General features: G+C 38.1%; 1 pseudogene; it reads left to right on the top strand.

Annotated features, from left to right (window-relative positions):
- LOC134384434 (potassium channel subfamily T member 2-like) overlaps positions 1–18,620 on the top strand; it is a 110,361-nt pseudogene that overhangs the window by 19,149 nt on the left and 72,592 nt on the right.

Here is an 18,620-nt window from a genome sequence, read left to right as displayed (position 1 = left end):
ACAGTCATCATATTGTTTAGAAGTTATGGTCCTGGCCTCTTTTACCATAGGAAATTTATTTGGAATAACATTCTGCTTCCACAGTTTTAGCCATAAAATCTCTGGCACAGAGCATTGTTCCTGATTCAAGTGAAATATTTTTTTCTGGACTACTCCTGGGGATCTTGGACTCAAGGCTTTGGTAACACTCTCTCAACTAATAACAGAGTAAGAAATCCTGCCTCCTGTCTTTCCATAAAAGGAAAATAACTCTCTTTAACCATGGCTAATTCGAACAAACATGTGCTTAGAAAAGATCCTCCGGAGCCTGACTCTTCAGTTGAAGAATGTGAAAGGAACTGCTGTATTTTAAGTTTTAAACTACCTGTTTTAAATCAGAAGAGATGGAAATCAATTAACCTTTCTTTTCTTATATGTCTCCAGTCAACTCTGTACTTAGAACATTCTTGAACTCATTTAAGTTTATTATCCACTTCAGTCCTATTTTTCTAGTTTCTATGAAGCAGAGGCAATGAGAGTAATGATTTCCCTATTTCAGGTTTAATAGTAAACATTTTCTTTTAGTTCATTGGGCGAATGCTATGTAAGGTTTTTATCAGTGATAGGAGAGAAGACTGACAATTATAGCTCACAGGTATCTGTATCCTAGTTTAGCAATCACTTTGTGCAGTCAGAGAAATCATATTGTTTAGTAACTTGCTCAAAACTTAGGCTGAGTTAACGGTAGGCTTGAATACAGCAGATATCTTTATATTTCACATGCTCTTGTCTGTGTAGAACCAAATTTATAACACGTAGCTTTTAAATAAAGAAACAATAGACACATAAAAATAAACATTTTATAGTTTTATATTATTTTCTTTAGGCTTGACCATCTCCATTAATATAGAAATTTTCATTTCTACTCTTACCAAAAGCAACTTAGAAATAAAAAAATGTAAACATGTCTTTGAAGCTGTTTGTTAACTGTAAAAATAAAGTTGTATCTTGTTCTACTTCGATTTGATTGCAAAATGGGTGTTTTTCATGTTTCATTTATATAATTAATAAATATTATTAAATAAGGATTCTTAACACACATGCCTTGAAACAGTTGAGATCTAACAAAATGTAAAGAACCCCAAATAATATTTCATATCAGTGGATAATATTATACCATAATTCCCATTAATATCTACCTGTGCACACTCTGTTAAAGCCTCCTGTAAGAGCAACTTATATAAGCACAGAGGATAAGCAAGTCTTAGCACTGATTCTAACTTTATGGTTTAAAGTCCATTTTTCTTTGTCAATTTTTACCAAAGCCTAGATGATTTACTCAGGTGTGGAGTGACTTTTGCTGCCAACATGGTGGTTGTGGACAAAGAGAAGAGCACTGTGAGTGCTGAGGAAGACTACATGGCAGACGCCAAAACAATTGTGAACGTGCAGACTCTTTTCAGGTAAATGTCTGAATAATTCAACCTGTCATTTAGTTGGTGCTAAACAATCAGATTTGAATCTGATTCTGTGTGTGAAGAATACACATGAGATACTTACACTTGTGATTCATTCATTTATTCACTTGATCATAAAACAAATAGAATCTAATACATGACTCGCACTGCATAAAGTAAATTTTTAACACCACATCTGTAATTCTTCTCTTAAAGTAAATGGAATGATTTATCTGTTTTCTCAGGTAGTTTAACAATAACAAATTCTAAAAAAAAAAATAGTGTGCCATAGCAGTCATGATTTGTGACAAGCTATCCATGTTGGAATTTGGGTTTTATGTCTAGCAGTGGCCAAAGGTATGCATTTACACACTGGATAACTGTGATTGACAGATTGCAAGGCTGAGGATATTTAATTTGCCCATGTTAGGAGCAAAGTCATAATCTTAGCTGCAGTGTTTTTCCTGCCTTTCATTAGTTAAACTCACCCAGATATGAACCCCTAGTATGGCCATGTTTGGGTAAGATTGAACAATACTGACCAAAGAAAGGTTTGAGTTATGAACACAGGCACAATCATCTACAAATTAAGACATCTACATTACTTGGAATGATTCTCTCTAAAATTATCTGAAAATGTAAATATCAGAAAGATTATTCCAGTTTTATGAGTTTTAGCAGAAGTTTAAAGAAAATATGTGAGCTATAGGGCTGGCTGGTCAGCTTAGTTGGTTAGTTCATGGTACTGATAACATGAAGGTCCGGGGTTCAATCCCTGTACCCACCAGCCACCAAAAACAAAAAACAAAAAACAAAAACCCAGAAAATATGTGAGCTACCAAATTATGAAAGTAAATAAAACAATCTCAACTCTATCATAACCCTCTAACTTTATCTTCATACTGTCATATTGTAGCAAAGCATATATTGAGACTAATGATCCAGTTTATAGTGTGAGTTCAAAATTCAGAGAGAGCCTAGGCGTGAATCCCAGCTAAATAGACTTTGTTTTTTATAATCTTAGGCAAATGACCCTCCTTCTCTAAAATTCAGTGTCTTAATCACAAGATTATTCTAGATTTAAAAATATATATTGCCTTAGCACATACTTGGTAGTTTCTAATTACTTAACAAATATTAGCTAATATAATTATTAGCAATATAACTATCACTTTTATGTGGAAGAGTGGAAAAGCTACTGACCTTGGACTCTACAGCAGCAAACTCTCTGGCTCAACCTCTATCCAAGAGCCTCCAGGAGACACTAACTTTGTGACCTTCCTAACCTCATTGAAATTCGGTTTTCTTCCTGCATAAAATGCTGTGCAAAATAATTAACCTACCTTGCAGTGTTAATGTAAAGATTAGGAGATCAGGTAGGTAAAGAATCTGTCACAGCACCTAGAAAATCTACCCTGAATTTGCACAAGAACTTCTAGTTTCAGAAGGGTGACTATGCACTCTGAAGTTACTGTAATGCTACAGTTCACTTAGAAATAGCTAACTAGTTATTGAACTGTATTACATAGTACATTTAAAGTAGTTTAGGACATTGAAAATATGACAGATATATAAGCAATTTTTATTCTCTAGAGGATAAAAAAGGAAATTACAGGATAGAAAATTATTTCAGGGATGAGATTTGTAGCAAATAAAGTAAATAAAGTAAAATCATACTTTTTGATTCCATGCTTGGCAAAGGCTAATTAGAGTTTTAACAGGCGAGGATCCTAGGTCTTTTTGGTTAAACATGCGATTTTAATTTTCAATTTACTGTGAGTTTATTTCTATTGTGGTGAAGTTTCTATTGATTTGATTTTTATTATTTATTCTCTGAATGAGTTATTTGATTCCAAGATAATAAATCCCCATCTTACTGAGAGTTGCAAAGGCTCTACTTAATAATTTAAAATAAAATAACTGATAAGAATAATTGAGCGTGAATATACACATGGCAACTGACTGTGCAAAGGCTGCCCTTCTCTGACTACCTGTACGACGAGGAGATCACCACATGTTGAATGAATGAATAAATGACCTTGGATCCCTTAACTATTAGGCTTACTTATCTTCAACAGTGGCATATTTTAGGAATTAAGCATTTTTATGGTATATATAGGCATCTACACTGAATAATTTCAAGCTGAATTTTTCAAAAGGACTATAAGATACCCAAATTTCAAGGTACCTCTGTTTTTCTGTTTCTGTGCCTGGTAAAGACACTAGCATTATTTTCCTAAGTACATAGTGATATTTTTCAGGAACTTTTTGATGGAGTGATTTATAAGCTGCTAATCTATACACGCTAAACTAGCTAGTTTATATAATAAAAAATAAGACATTGGTAGGTCCTTATGATATAAGAAATATCACTTACATATCTCAGTGACAAAAATCATGCAGACTTTGGAGTTTTCTTTTACAGGTACACTAAGTTACCACTGTCTGGGTCACTCTTCCTCATTGCTTGAAGATTTTAGTTTCTGATTTACTGTGACTCTTGCCAACTCTGATTCTAACATAATCCTTGATGTTTTCAACCATCCTACATAGATGATCCTTTCAATATCTTACCTTAGCCATCCATTCTCACGGTCATATCCTTGACCTTGCACTATAAATAATTTTACTCTCCCCATTCTCAGTTTCTAGCATTTAACTCTCTGAGTACTACTACTTATTTTCTATTTCTATCTAATTTCTGCTAACATCCCCAACTTTTAACAGTCCTTAGACCACACAGGAACCTATCATCTACTGATCCTACTACCTTTTATTGACCCTAATCACCCAAGGGCTTTTTTCCCCTACTTACCCATATTAAATTCCATGATTAATCATTATAATCACTGCTGTGCTGAAACCCTCAATGGATGGTCACTGACTATCTACTATAGACTAACACTGATCTCAACTCTCTTTCCCTTTTGTCTCTTCCTCCTACTCCCAGGTTTCTCTCCTTTTAGGTTCTCTTCCCACCACTTTGCATGAAATTCCTTAGAGGCAGATGACAACATTCCAGAGGTAGGATCTAGTTACCCTCATCATTAAGCATCAGGCAACCGGAAATTCAGCCTTAATGGCTGGGTACCTCACTATTTAGGATTAAGGCTTTGGACCCCATCCCTAAAGGAACTAAATTGTTACACATTAATTATACAAGAGTGAATAGTATCTCTACAGTATCTCAGCCAATTCTCATATCTTGATGAACATCATTAATTTCCTCAATAGAGAGCCAATTTCTAATTGGTTAATTAGTAAGGCCTGTGATGTTGATAGAAATACAGATAACAGAAGCAGTTGCCGGTGAACTTTCTGATTAAAAACCAAAGTGAACCACCCTGGATAGTAAAATAGAATGCTAGCTGTACCTGTAGTTTAGCTTAAGCTAACACATGAACCTATCATGTGATTTATTCTGAAGTATTTTAAAGTAAATTACAGACATCATAAAATTCATTCACTTGTTATTGATGGAGACTGGGACTTAAATCAGAAGAGTTCCAAAGTCTAAAGTCTTGCTTTAATCTAGGCAGTCTGAATGTGTACATACTATTGCATCGTTCTGCCAAACAAGGTTGTTGAAATGACTAAGTGAGATGTTTCTGTAATGCACTCAGAGCAGTGCGTGACACATCGTAGGCAGTAATAATTCGCAGCTGCTGCTTGTTAAAAGAACACTTCCTTAAATTGATGTTTTTAAAATATAGTGGTCACAAAATGAATATATGTAAGTAGACATCAAAGCTATTTTATAGTTTATTAAGGCAAGAAATTTGATGCAATATTTTATTTGGTTTGCTTGCTTGTTTATTTCTAGAAAAAAAATCACATCTTGTGATTTACTCCGTATCTGTATGTATTAGACAAATAAAGATTATTGTATGGTGTTACTTTACGTGAGGTGATGCTACATTTCATTTTAACATTTGTAAAATGACTGCGAAGCTATTTGGGCCCATGCCATTTTTTTTCTTAGTACATTTTTTTATTGGTTATGAATATTCATGAGATACAAAGCTGATTGTCACCACTTGTGCCCAAGATATGGTGGCCAGATCCATACTGGCAGCGTGTCCATTACTAAAGATTGTGATTATACCCTGTGTCCCCACCCAATTATCCCTGACCTCCCTCCCCTTCCCCCTATCCCCCACTCCACTTTGTATCCCTAGGTGTGTTCTCTCCCTCTGCAAGTCCAACACACCACTGTGGTCTTTCTTTCCTTCCTTTTTCCTCTCTTAGCTCCCACTTGTGAGTGAGCACATGCGGTATTTACCCCTCTGTGCTTTGCTTATTTCACTCAAGATAAGTTTCTCCGGGTTCATCCATGTTGTTGCAAATGGGAGAATTTCATTCTTTTTTATGCCATGCCATTTTGAATTGGTCATTTTAGCATTCCATATTAATGCTTTTAAAACTGCTTAGTGTGTTTAAGAAAATCTTCAGTCTGTGACTATGTTAGAGCCCAGTAGACAAAAATTAGATGGAATTCAAGGATAAAATGATAGAAGGGGTGCCCTGGTTCACAAGGTATTTGTAACTGGTATGGTCTATTTTGCAGGCTGGAATAAGGTTAAATTTCTTGTTCAGAAGCTTAAATTGATCTCTTGAGATCTTACCTGCCCACCTTACTAGGACATACACCTTCACTTGACAGGCCTCCACTCTCCCCAAACTTGTCCAAGGACCCTTGGAAGTTACTCAGTTCAAAAGGATCAAAAACTGAAGAATCTCATTCATTCACTAGCAGTGAATGTTTGTGTATGGGGGAGAGGTGGTGGTTAGGGGAGAGCTGAGGGCGTGAGAAGATTTTCTTTCCATCTGTAATTTAAACATGGTTTGGTGATTGAAAACTGAACCGCACAATTCAATGTGTCTTCGTCCGTAGAGAAGGATAAATAATTTTCCCTTTACCTTTCTGAGTTCTCAGCTGGGGCTTCTGTAATAGATTAACAAAATAGAGTAACAAGATTTAAAAAAAAAAACAGATTAACAAGAGAAAAACAAACAAATTTTAACATGTGTGTCACACATGTAACACTCGGGAATACCCAGAAAAGAGTAACCGAAGGATGTGGCTTAGAACTCTGGCCTATATGGCATCTTCAACAAAGAAAACCACATTTTAGAGAAGTGCTGAGACAAAGGAAAAGGGCCTCGAGTCTCTAGGAGTTGGGGTGGGGGAGGGAGAGAGGGGAGTAAACATGTGGGAAACTAATGGTAGACAACGGCCAGTTAGTAAAGTTGGATATGTAGATCCCTCTTGGTCAGGTCATCTGGCCATCTTTGTTGATTAACTTTTGTCCTTCCTGGTAGAGAGGGCAGGAGGACACTTTTGTAAGTTTATGTTCTACTTTTAGACAAAGAGAGAGAGGGCAGAGAGCTTTTCTCTTTGAAGTACCTTTGTATGTCCTTTTTCTCAATTGCCTTCAACTGAAGATAACCATTATGGCCAAGTGGCATATTTAGGGGTGGCATATTCTGCCACCCTTCAATCCACTGTGACAGTTATGCATTTGCTGGTTCACCTCCTGCATGATTATTTGAGGGAGAGATGTCATTCCTTCCAGAGAACCTATCCACAAAGAGCTTCATCTTCAACATCCAAAGTCTTGAATATAGGATCTAAAATTTTAACTATCACATGTTTGGTGAGTGCCCCTGAAGTTTGTGCTGGGATGGCTGGGCCAAAAGGAGTGTTCAGCCCAGTCGTGCTTTGTGCCAGAATGAGCTCTCTCCGCAGAGCAACCTACACTGGCCTTTTATTGATCACTTATACTGATTCGTTCCTCTTCTCATGGTGAGATTTCCTTTATAGGCCCTCAGTAGTGCTTTATAGCAGTGAACTTCCTCTGGGACAAATTCTACCCCAGAGGTTCCAGATGCCCTGAAGGAATAGAGTAGCTCCACTGCAGGTACTCAGAAGAGATTCCTTGAATCTTGAGCAATTCACTCACCACCTTTCCAGAGACCATTTCTGAATACCAAAGACATTAGGAGATAAAGCCCTTTTCAAGTCAGATTCTCTTATACCTTCTCTTGCATATGGCTCCGCACTTCATCTACACATTTAAAATACTCAAGTGAGTCTTCTTAGTACAAAGCTCTCCTAAAAAGTGAATATCTGATTTCCAAAGTGAAAGAAAAGCAGGTCCTCACTTTCAAATTTAAATTTCTCTTGCTAAAGTTTTACCTAAAAAGATATTTATTACATTTGGAAATTATTATAAGTTTTCATATTTTTATGAACAGGTACTAATATCTGAACTAAATTTAAATAGGCACGTCAAAATATTTCTTTAATTAAAAACAACCACTTCAAATGGCTATGTCAGATTGACCTATCAAAGTGCCCTATTTTGAGAATGTTTGGCATATCAATGGCATCTGTCATTTTTTACTGAGAAAGAAAATCACATTGAGAGAAATGTAGTGGCTCATCCTACCTCATATTAAAAAAAAAGCAGATTTAGGTCTATACCCTGGGTTTCAGCAGAAAGAGGAGATCAGGAAACTTTCTCTAGGAGGTGACACACAAGTTTCTCTGGAAAGCACCCAGAATAATGTTTAGTGCGGAATGGGTACAAAATTAAATGGTTGTTAAATTTGTATGGTGAAAGTCCAGGACTGATTTCATTCTGAAGGTATCTTGGTTTGATTTTGTTTTCATATGAAAATGGTTGTTGCTATTTTTGCTTGTTTTCTAAAATTTAGCTCACCAGACCTGCAAGATAATGAGCACTGTCAATGGAAACATTCAAACAAGTCACGTATCTGTCACCTGTCTGGAGTAGAGCAATTCCTGCATTAGATGAGTAGTAGGACAGGATGACCTCTATGACCACTTGCAGTTGTGACTTGATGATGTAGTGTGCTAAGCCCATAGATTAACTGAGCATCTAGCAAGGGTCGGGACTATGCAGAATGTTATAGCTGCAGTGCTGAATAAGGTAGACATAGCTTGTGACCTTACGATGTTGATACACTAACAGGGAAGGTAGTGAACAAGCCATTTAAAGATTTAACTAGAGAATTATAAGTGTGGCAATTACTGAAGAAAAAGTAGAATGTTACATGGACCTCGATAGCACGATTATTTGATCTAGTCCCCTGGGTCAGGGAATGCCTCCCTGAGGAATTGATCGTCATTTCTTTGAAAGTTATAGAGACTAAGTAGGCAGAGATGGATAGAGCATTCCACGTGGGGCAGCACATACAAAGCTCTGAGGTACTGAGACTGTGGAATATTCCAGGACTTGGAGCAGAGCAAAGGGAAGAAGAGTGACAGGAGGCTGCAATGGCCATCAGAAGCCAGACTATTCATGGCTTTGTAGAGTATGTTAGTAAGTTGCTCTTTATTTTAAAAACCACAGGAAAGAACTGAAGGATAGAGAAGTTTTAAATGATTGCTTTAGGTACAATGTGGAGAATGATTTTGGAGAAAAGGAAGAACAGGTGAGAGCAGAACAGTTAAGAGACTTTGCCCTGCCAAAACTATAAGAGCACAGAAGGGCAAGTTTTTTGTTTTGTTTGTTTTGTCTTGTAAATGAATGTTGTCTTTAGCTTGGCACAAGGGGGTCATAATGTTACTAAGGAAATTATATGCATATTCATGTGAAAAATGACTGAAAATAATATAACCATAAAAACAAGTAAATAATTTAAAATAAATATTCATTGTCCACAAATACAAGAGCAATTTCTTTATATAGTTAAAAAAAACTCTTAATGTTTAGATTTGCTATGTCTTACATGAATACAATTTTTAAATATAGGAGATACCTGATATTTATCATACTCTATTACTAACTCGAACTTCCTAAAATGTTTTAAAATTATTCGTAAAAGATTAAAATATGTATATATCTTTACCCCTATAAATAAATGTATACTCCCTGTTATTCAAAAACATAATTTCCAGCCACCATGACAGATCAGAATTTATAGTGTAATGCACTAGCTCATTAAGTAATATTTTGATTGAAGTATTGTAAACATTTTTCAGATCTGTATGTTCTTATGCTTGTTTTGATTTAAGATACAAATGCAACTAGTTTCAAAGTCCTACCAGCAGCCTGTGAAATAGAGTATATGATATGTTTTTCATCTTTATATTAGTTTGCATAACTGAACATGTCAAAAATAGATACTGAATAATTTAATGCAGTCAGAGAGCTATTCCACAGATATTTTACACATCTCCACAATTACACTTACATTACTGAGTCAGAATATAAAATAAATATAGACAAGTTTTGAATAGAATAAACTATATTATTTTTTAATTATGCTTTATTATGATCCTATTACCTAGGGAAAAGAGACTTATGTCATTTTATTTCTGAAATATTTTGTATTCAAAATGTGTTTAGCTCATATTAGGTGCAGAAATAGATTTGCAGTATTAATGTCTCAAGATACATAATTAAATATATCAGATGACCAAATTTGTAAATGTAAAATAATTAAATATAAGTAATACTCTGTAGGTATAAAAGACACTGCAATACAATTTTTTATTGTATAAGTACTACTTAATTCTAGATTTTCACTAGGTGGCAGGCTTAGCCAATGCATTCAGAGTCTCAGTATTAAATAACATCAATGGTGTAGGTTCACTTCTATAGAACAGAAATGGCAGGTACATCACATAAATTTTGTTGTCCTATGTAATTCCAACTCTAGAAGTCCCTCAAATACAATGACTACGTCACTCGATCATATTTTCACTCACATTTACTAAGACCCAAAATGCATCTACCTACATTTATGTATATATTCCTATTTGATACAGTGTGTTTTAGAAAAGTATTATAAACAAAAGAATCAAAGTCATCACAAATTTATTCAAAGTGAGAATAATGGCATATATTAAAGACAAAAGCCATATTTCTAAGGAAAAATAAAAATGTTCCCAAAGATGAAATAGATTTTCATTAGTTTGTTCCTGTGTTTTCCTCATAAATTTCTTCTCGGGTCTTATACGTCAGTCCTGTCCTACATGTTCTTCACAAGCTGTCCATTCCCTAGTGTCTTCATTCTACTTAATCTACGAACATTCAGTCAACCATAATTTATCACCCCAACAAAAATATGTATGGCCTTATAATTTGTGAATTTTTGCTGTTTCATCTACTCGGTCATAATGTGTTTAAAGGCAGGAATTTCACTTTGTACATCTTTGACTCTCCTGGAGACCAGAGTTTGTGAACAGTAAATACATTGTAATATTTGTTATATTAAATATTAAATATTGCTATCAATAAATGAAAATAAAAATAATGAAGTTATGACCTAACAATCACTATTTAGGGGTTAGACAGGGAGGTAGAGTTTACAAAATACTATATTTTAAAAATAGAGTTGATTTTTAATATACAAAACCCCAGCATGTTACTAGACATTCTTAGTGATTTGTTATTTTACTTGGATCGTTTGAGTTTCCTTTCCATTGGTCTACCTACCTGTTTATTATAACATTAAGGGGAGGCTTTAGAACCTGAATGCTGGGGTGTGGCTCAAGCTCTGCTGTCCACTAGAACGTTAACTTGAACTTGTGTTGGGAAAATAGAATAGTTTGGTCAGGGCCCTCACCTTGGGTCCAGTTGGGTGTGGTTCAGTAGCACATCTATTGTAAGCAAACTGTGTGTGTGTGTGTGTGTGTGTGCGCGTGCGCATGCGCTGCGAAGTTAGTGTGCATGTGCACCAACGTATCTTTTTAGTTTTGTTGCTATTCTTGTGTTCTTCAGAGAGCGAGAGAGAGAGTAGACAGAGAGAGAGAGAGAGAGAAAGGAGAGAAAGAGAGAGTTTTAGTGAAGCAGGCAGGCGGGTGTCGGCCTTGGGCTTCTGCCCCACGGGGCCATGCGTTCCAACCTATGGCTCCAAGGACCTTTTGGCCGGTTACCTAGCTCATAGACCTGCGTGAAGGGGTCTGGTGACCCAGCCTGGCATATGAAGGGTTTGTGACCCAGTCTGTGAACAGGCTTGAGGGGTCTGTGGGCTCCAGATCCGGCCCTAGCTCGACAATCGGCCCAGTCGGCAGGATTACTGGCAGGTAAAAGAGCCCGACATCTGGCATGGTTGTGGTCACCTCGCTTTACAATTGGCCTCACGAACAGGATAGAGAGCTGGACAACTTGCTATTTGATTTCTCTGTGCCACATCTGTTTCTCATCTGTAGACTAGTAATTATAGGTAAATCACAGAATAGTTTTCTCCAATTTGAAGAGATGTTGTGGCCTGCTTAACTTCCAACAAAAGTTAGAAACTATCAAGATCCAAAGAGGTCAGGCAGATACAGAACAAAATATCAGGTAGGAAGATGTGACATTGGTGTATGGTGATAATGAGCTTCTTAAATCCACCGTGGTCAATCTCTGTGCTGGACAAGCACAGAACTTGCCCTGTAGGCCTGAGTTCACCTCATTGCTTGGAACAGACCAGCACAAGTCTAAAGGTTACTGAAAAGATAGTCAGGTTGGAGTCACATGCCCCCAACGTTTTCCAGGGAAGAAGGTGGTACAGGTGGAAGCATGAGGCAAGGAGGTTCTCACCTACTGTCATGAAGATCACGTGAGTTAATATATGAACAACTTGTAGAATAGTGCCTTGTAAATTTTAGATAATATTATGTCATGGACATTTTTGTCCTTCCAGAAGATAAAATGGGGAAAGACAAGGCGGAGAACCTTAGGTCAGTTAATTCCTTTTTAGAAGTTCAGATGAGACTATAGAGCTTGGTGTTCATTGATCCGTTTTGGTCCTATTATTCACTCCTCATTTCAGTTTCTGTTGTCACAGATTATTGAATATTGTCTGGGACAACCCATATTATGAAAAAAAATCTTTAGTGACACTTTCATTTGAAAATATTTCTGAAATCAATATGTTTAAACTCCCAGATGGTATGAGATGTGACAATTGGTGGCATTTCCTAGGCCTACCAAATGGAGTTTGCTGGCCAAAAAGCCAAGTGATTCCCCCCCACCCCCCCATCAGGACATTCTTCTAATTTTAAAGATTTTCTGAAAAAAAGAACTTTAATTTATTGAATTCACTATCATTGGTGACTTTTGAGTGACAAGAATAGAACTGCCAAAACAAAGTCATGTGGAATGTGGATAATACTGTGTTTCTCCATAAACTAATGTAATTAAATTCAGCATGCTCTTCATCAAGAATTTACTCAACTATGAATCCCAAATGCACAAACAAGAATTGTGAAATTATTTATTTTAACAAAGTTTGATTAATTAAAGAAATAGAAGATGCAGTAGTAGGCACTGAGAGGAAACTTTTGTCTTTCTAGATGTCGTGATTTAACAGGAGAGCTAGAGCTTGAATAAAGCCAACTACAATATAAGGCAGGAAGCAGTGTAATAAGTGGTATAAATCAAAGACCAGGGAGCCAAAGTGGAGAAAATGATTCTCACTTTAAACATGTTTTTAAATTCCATGTCAATTAGACTCAAGAGAAACTTTAAGTAGTGGTTGGGATTTCAAAATATAGAGTTTGAGGAGGGAAGTAAACAGGAAAGAAAGTACATATCAGGCAGAAATAGCAGCACAAAAGGAAAATAGCTAAGAAAATAGTAATACCACCACAACCGACTGTGTGTCAGAAACCGTGCTAAGTGTTTCACAAACCAGGTCTCTAAGCTTCTAGACACCCCACCTTTACAGAATCTGAGATTCAGAGTTTCCTTAACCAACTCAGGGTCACAGAATTATTGAAGACAGTGGCCCTTGGCACAAATAAAATTAAAATATTTTAACATTAAATATCAGCCAAAGAAAATATATTCTGATTGCTGTTTTGCTTATATTATTTCAGTCACACTTACTATGATTTGCCTAGATCAAGAAATACAATAATATTTGTTCTCAAAATGGAGAGCAAGCCATATGGTACTGACTATATTCCGTCCTATTATAAAGAGTGGATTTCACAAAACACCCAGTGATAACATAAGCCTTCATTAGGTAAATCCCAAGTATTAATCTATTTATGTAGCTAAGAGGGCATACGAGTTTCACAGATAACTCTGAAAGAAACTGTTCTTAATGATGGTTTAGTGTCTTAACTGGAATGGTGACGAAAGCCCAGGGGAAGCAGACCTCAGAGGCAGGTAACGAAGAAAGGCTCAGCCACAGGCTGGAGAGTGGGCCCCTCCAAGGTGCGGAGCCATCGGGCAAGCCCACTGTCCCTGGCAGAAGGGAGAAGTCCTGGCAGATAATCAACCAGCATTAGGGAGTTAGACCTGAGCAAAGGTAAAAGCTCATCAGTAGCGCGGGGTTCAGCGACGGGGCTCCCATCTTAAGAGAAGCACATTTCTTTATAAAGCACCAAAGCATGTGCTCAGATACATGGCGGTAACAGTAACCTCAGTCCTGGAACTGGCATAAGATGAGAGTCACAGACTCTAATTTGTTTTTGGGCCACAAATTGGCTGTTTATATCCCGCATATTTTCACTCAGTCCTAATCCCTGAATTCAAGGGATGAGTTTAACCTAAAGAGGGGACTTTTAAGTGGCTGTAACTGATTATCACAGGAAGGGGTGGCCACAGAGAATCTCAAAATATCTGAAACTGGGAAAGCTACCTGTCACGCACAATATCAGGTAAGGATCGCATCATCAACAGCAGCAGAAATAAAATGGCACTCATTGTGGCTTTATTCTGCCCCTTTTCTCTGGGGGGAAAGAAATCTCATGTGTATGTGAGTATAGGTGTGCATGTTTATGTATGTATTTGGCAGGGGGGAGGGGTGTCAAAATGGAAAGAAAGCTAGTGCAAAGCCAGGGGCCATGAAAATTCCCAGGATCCTTTTGGAACAACATTATCAATGCTTTATTTAGCCTTCATCCCAATTCATTACAATGAAATTGTATAGAAAGATATTTCTTCTTCTCAGAAGTTCATTGTAGCAAGATATGACATTTAAAAATTGTGTACTAGGAGAATAGGGAGCCATAGGACATCAAATGGACAAGAAATTCACCGTGTGGAATTTTTGCCTGTCGGCTTTATTCATCATATAAATTTCTGTTTCAATATTATTCACAAAGTAACCTCGTAACTTCTTCAATCAGCTTTATGAGTTTCCCTTCTATACTGTTTCATAATCATAGAGAGAAAATGTCTAATAAAAGCAAAATTACTGAATTTATTTTTCATATTCTGCTAAAATGTTGACAAAATATTCTTTGGAAAATAGTGTTTCATTTTTCTTACATTGTACAGAACATTTTATGTGGCACTGCCTGCCGTTGTAATTGGGTATAGTTTTATGCCTAAGGCTAGGGATCACTCACTCATAAATATGTTGTTATAAAAAAGTCCATATCTGATTGTTATTGTAATGCAATTTTTTTTTTTTTTTGGAAATGTAGGTTGTTTTCCAGTCTCAGTATTATCACAGAGCTTACTCACCCAGCCAATATGAGATTTATGCAATTCAGAGCCAAAGACTGTTATTCTCTTGCTCTTTCAAAACTGGAAAAGGTAAGATCGCACATTATTAAGTAAGTTGGATTTAACCTTTTGGTTCAAAGAATATCTATATATTGGAAGAAATGCTATGAGATAGTAAAAGCAAAAATGCTGTTTTCAACTCCTATTTGGGAGCTAAAATCCTAACTTGTACTGGTAAAAAATTTAAATTGATGGGTTCGAACCATTTATATCACAAGTGAATATGTTGGAGATATTTTGTTCTATCATAAATAAATCAAAGATTAACATAATTTATGAAAAATTAAACAGAACAGAAATGTATACACTCATTTATAATGTCAGTTATGCAGATATTACAAATGATTTTCTCTGTCATGAAATCTATACTTACTTAGAGCTCTACAGTTTTGAAAAAAATTCTTATTCTTAGAAAACTCCTAGGTTTTGTTGAAAACTGGCTTCTCAAATGTCACCAACACGACCTGAGATAAAGCCAAGTGTTTATTCTTTACCCAGGTAAGGGAGAGTGCCACCTCCAGAAAGCTTTGGCAATGCCTTGGGGGGGAGGGGAAGCGATGTCAAAATTTATTGAGAATTGGAAATTTGATCCAATGAGAGTATTTCAAAGTGGGGACTTTATTAGGATTGGGCAGATATCAGGATAATGGAGACCGTGGAATTGCAAGATCATGCTACGCGGTCAGAAAGGTTTGTTTTTTATTCTCTGTATCTGCACTGAGTGTGGGGGTAGATGGGTTTGCTCTCAGCTTTTACTTTATTCTAGTACACTAGGAAAATTGGATGCAAAAGGACAAAAAAAGTAAAAGACTCAATCTCATGCAGGTAAGAATATGCTGCATCTATGCTGTCTTCACTGTTTATGATATATGGGATAGAGAATAATGCCTTACTTCTTAAAATTTTTCTTTCAGTTACTTTTATTTCGATCAGCTGTTATGCCAGACACTGTCCTAATTCCTGGGGGACATATTGATAAGTCAGGTTGTTTGTGCTCTCTCGTCTGTTGGTCTCTATCCCCAAAGCTGGCCATGCACCTTAGGTCAGTAGAGACTCACCATGCGTCTTTATGGGCATAGAGAAATTGCTGTTAGGCCCTGCTTCCAGAAGTGGAAACTGAGTTTGCGACAAGTTACATAACTTTTTCAAGATTATACAGCTGTCAAGTCAATGCAGTAAGGGAAAGTTAAGGCCATTAATGTTCAGGACATTCAAGAAAACTTCCATTTTGCAGCACCACTTTAACAACGTAGAAGTGGTGTAAGCAAAGCAAAATTGTCTCAGCATCCACTGAAAGAAATGGAGCCGAAATGCCGGGTACTGATCAATCAAGCTTTATTAAAGAAAGAAATCTGCCGGGCTGTGCTCACAGTGGAGGACAGCAGCTAACCTAGGGCGGTGGGAGCTTATGTTGGTGTGTTGGCACCAAGAGCTAGTAATTCCGGGGTGGGGATTGAGTTAGGCCATGGGAACGCAGAGTTCTGCGCATGTGGAAACGCCAAAAGTTTCATTTTCTCCGAAACCATGAGGCTCCTTGTAAAAGAGAAGGTGGGGGAGGGGAGGAGGTGGGCGGCGCCATTTTGTACTTGAGCTTGTCTAAAATGGCACTGGTTTTGTTGCAGATCTATTATTCCCGCCTTTTAAGTATAGAAAAAGGGGCAAAAGGCAGAGGTTTCATTCTTCTGAAGCTACTTCCTGCTGGAGGTGGGAGGAGAGGAACTATCAGGTGGAGAAATCCGGCAAAACAAAGCGTCCTGTTGGTTTCCTGGGGGGAAGCCGTGTTCTTCCCGGTCTCTGACCTGCAGATGCTGGTATCCTCCTCTTCCCATGAAGAGTTCAGTGACGTCTTGGCATGCTTTCCTGTAAGAAATTAGAGAAACACCGAAAGAGGCAGGGACCGAGAAGAAGAAGAAGGCTGTCATGGTTAAGGGTCCTGGTAACGGTACCAGCGGGGCATCCATTTCCAGAGCCCACTCCAATTGTCCCAGGAGTCTGCTGCAGCCTGGCTCTTTTTAGCCCTCTGGTTGCTGGATTTGTGTGTGTAAAAGCAGCATTCCTCCCCTAGGAATAGACAAAGCCTTCCCTTCTCTGCTGGTAGCAGATATAGGCCCCGTCTATTTTGTAGAACTACTTCTGCCAGGATGTTTGTTTGCTGTGTGTACAGCTAATGGCATCTGGCTGGTCATAACACACAGTGGGAGCATGTGTTAAGGCTGAGAATATCTTTTGGGGGGCTCCCCCCTAAGTCTAGCTAACACCTGTGACCCCATAATCCACCCAGATCCTGCAACCATTACCGTGGATTCACATGGTGTATGGGAGGTAACATGTGTAGATGGTATAGAAGGGAGTAGGAGAAAGAAAAAGGCTAATTGGGTTAGGAGAGAAAAAGGATGCATAATAAAAGAAAAAGTAGAGAAGAACCTCATCTGGAGTGTAGTCTTAGAGGACCCCTTGCCAGGCTAATTCGGTTATCCACTCAAGGATGTCTTCAGTACTAGAAGTGGCGGGTCCAATCTTGGAGCAGCTCCTGTGTGAAGGATGTGAAACGGGCCTGCAAGACTAGGAAGATAATCACCGGGGGGGGCGGGGGGGGAAGATCATCCTTCTGGGATTGGGGAAGAGCGGAGGTCTTGGAGATTTTTAACCTTGTGGGTCCTAAAATGGACGAAGTGTAAGGAAATGTTGGGTTGGAGGTTGAGCAGGGGGACCCCTCTGGCTTGATGTTAGCAGAATCTTTGTGTAAAATCTCAGGTGCTAGTTTTACCAAGGATAAGTGATACCAAGGGGCCTTTCTTAGTACTTTCACTGCTGTCGGGGCGATGAGAGGTACTGGATAAGGCCTTTCCCAACATGGTGAGAGGGGCTTTGGGATTCGGGTTTTAATATACACTTGCTGTCCTGGACTCAGTTTTAAATCTGAGGGGGTGGTGGGGAAAGGATGAGGTAATAGATGGTTGGCCTGTTCCAGAAGAGGATCCCTAATGAGTGAAAGAGTAGGGAGATACTGGCCTAAAGGCAATGAGTTGGAAGAGAGAGGTGTGAGAGTGAAAGGTCTGCCGTACATAATCTCAAAGGGGCTGAGGCCTGTGGGCTTGTGGGGGCAGCTCGCAGGTGATTGAGTGCTAGGGGGAGAAGTTGTGTCCAGGGGAGCTGAAGCTCCATGCACAGCTTGGTGAGGTGTGTTTTAATGAGGTGATAAGCTTTCTCTATTTTACCCAATGATTGGGGTCAATATGGTATGTGTAAGTTCCATTTGATAGGTAAGGCCTGCATGGTGAGTCGTGCAATCTGGGAAACAAATGCTGGGCTGTTATCAGACTGGAGGCTGGTGGGCAGGCCAAAATGAGGGATGATTTCTGAGGTGAGAGCACGTGTTACTGATGCTGCATCCTCTGAGGGAGGGGAAGGCCTCAATCCAACCAGAGAAGGTATCTACTAAAGTAAGAAGATAACGTGTTTTCTTCCGGGGAGGCATGTGAGTAAAGTCAATTTGCCAGTCCTGGCCAGGAGTGTATTCTCTGGTCTGGTGGGTGGGAAAGGACTGGACTTGGAGGCCACCTTGATTGGAGCAACGAGTACACAAAGGACAGTTTTGAGTGATATTTTTTAGTAACTTGGCCATAAAAGCTGAAGAAGGCATAGTAGAAGTTCACAGTCTATATAAACTGAATTGTGGAAATCTAAGACGATTTCTTCAGCT

This window comes from Cynocephalus volans, chromosome 8, assembly GCF_027409185.1.
Source record: "Cynocephalus volans isolate mCynVol1 chromosome 8, mCynVol1.pri, whole genome shotgun sequence".
Taxonomy (NCBI): Eukaryota; Metazoa; Chordata; class Mammalia; order Dermoptera; family Cynocephalidae; genus Cynocephalus; species Cynocephalus volans.
The sequence above is the reverse complement of the archived record's forward strand: the minus strand, read 5'-3'. Positions and strand labels throughout refer to the sequence as shown.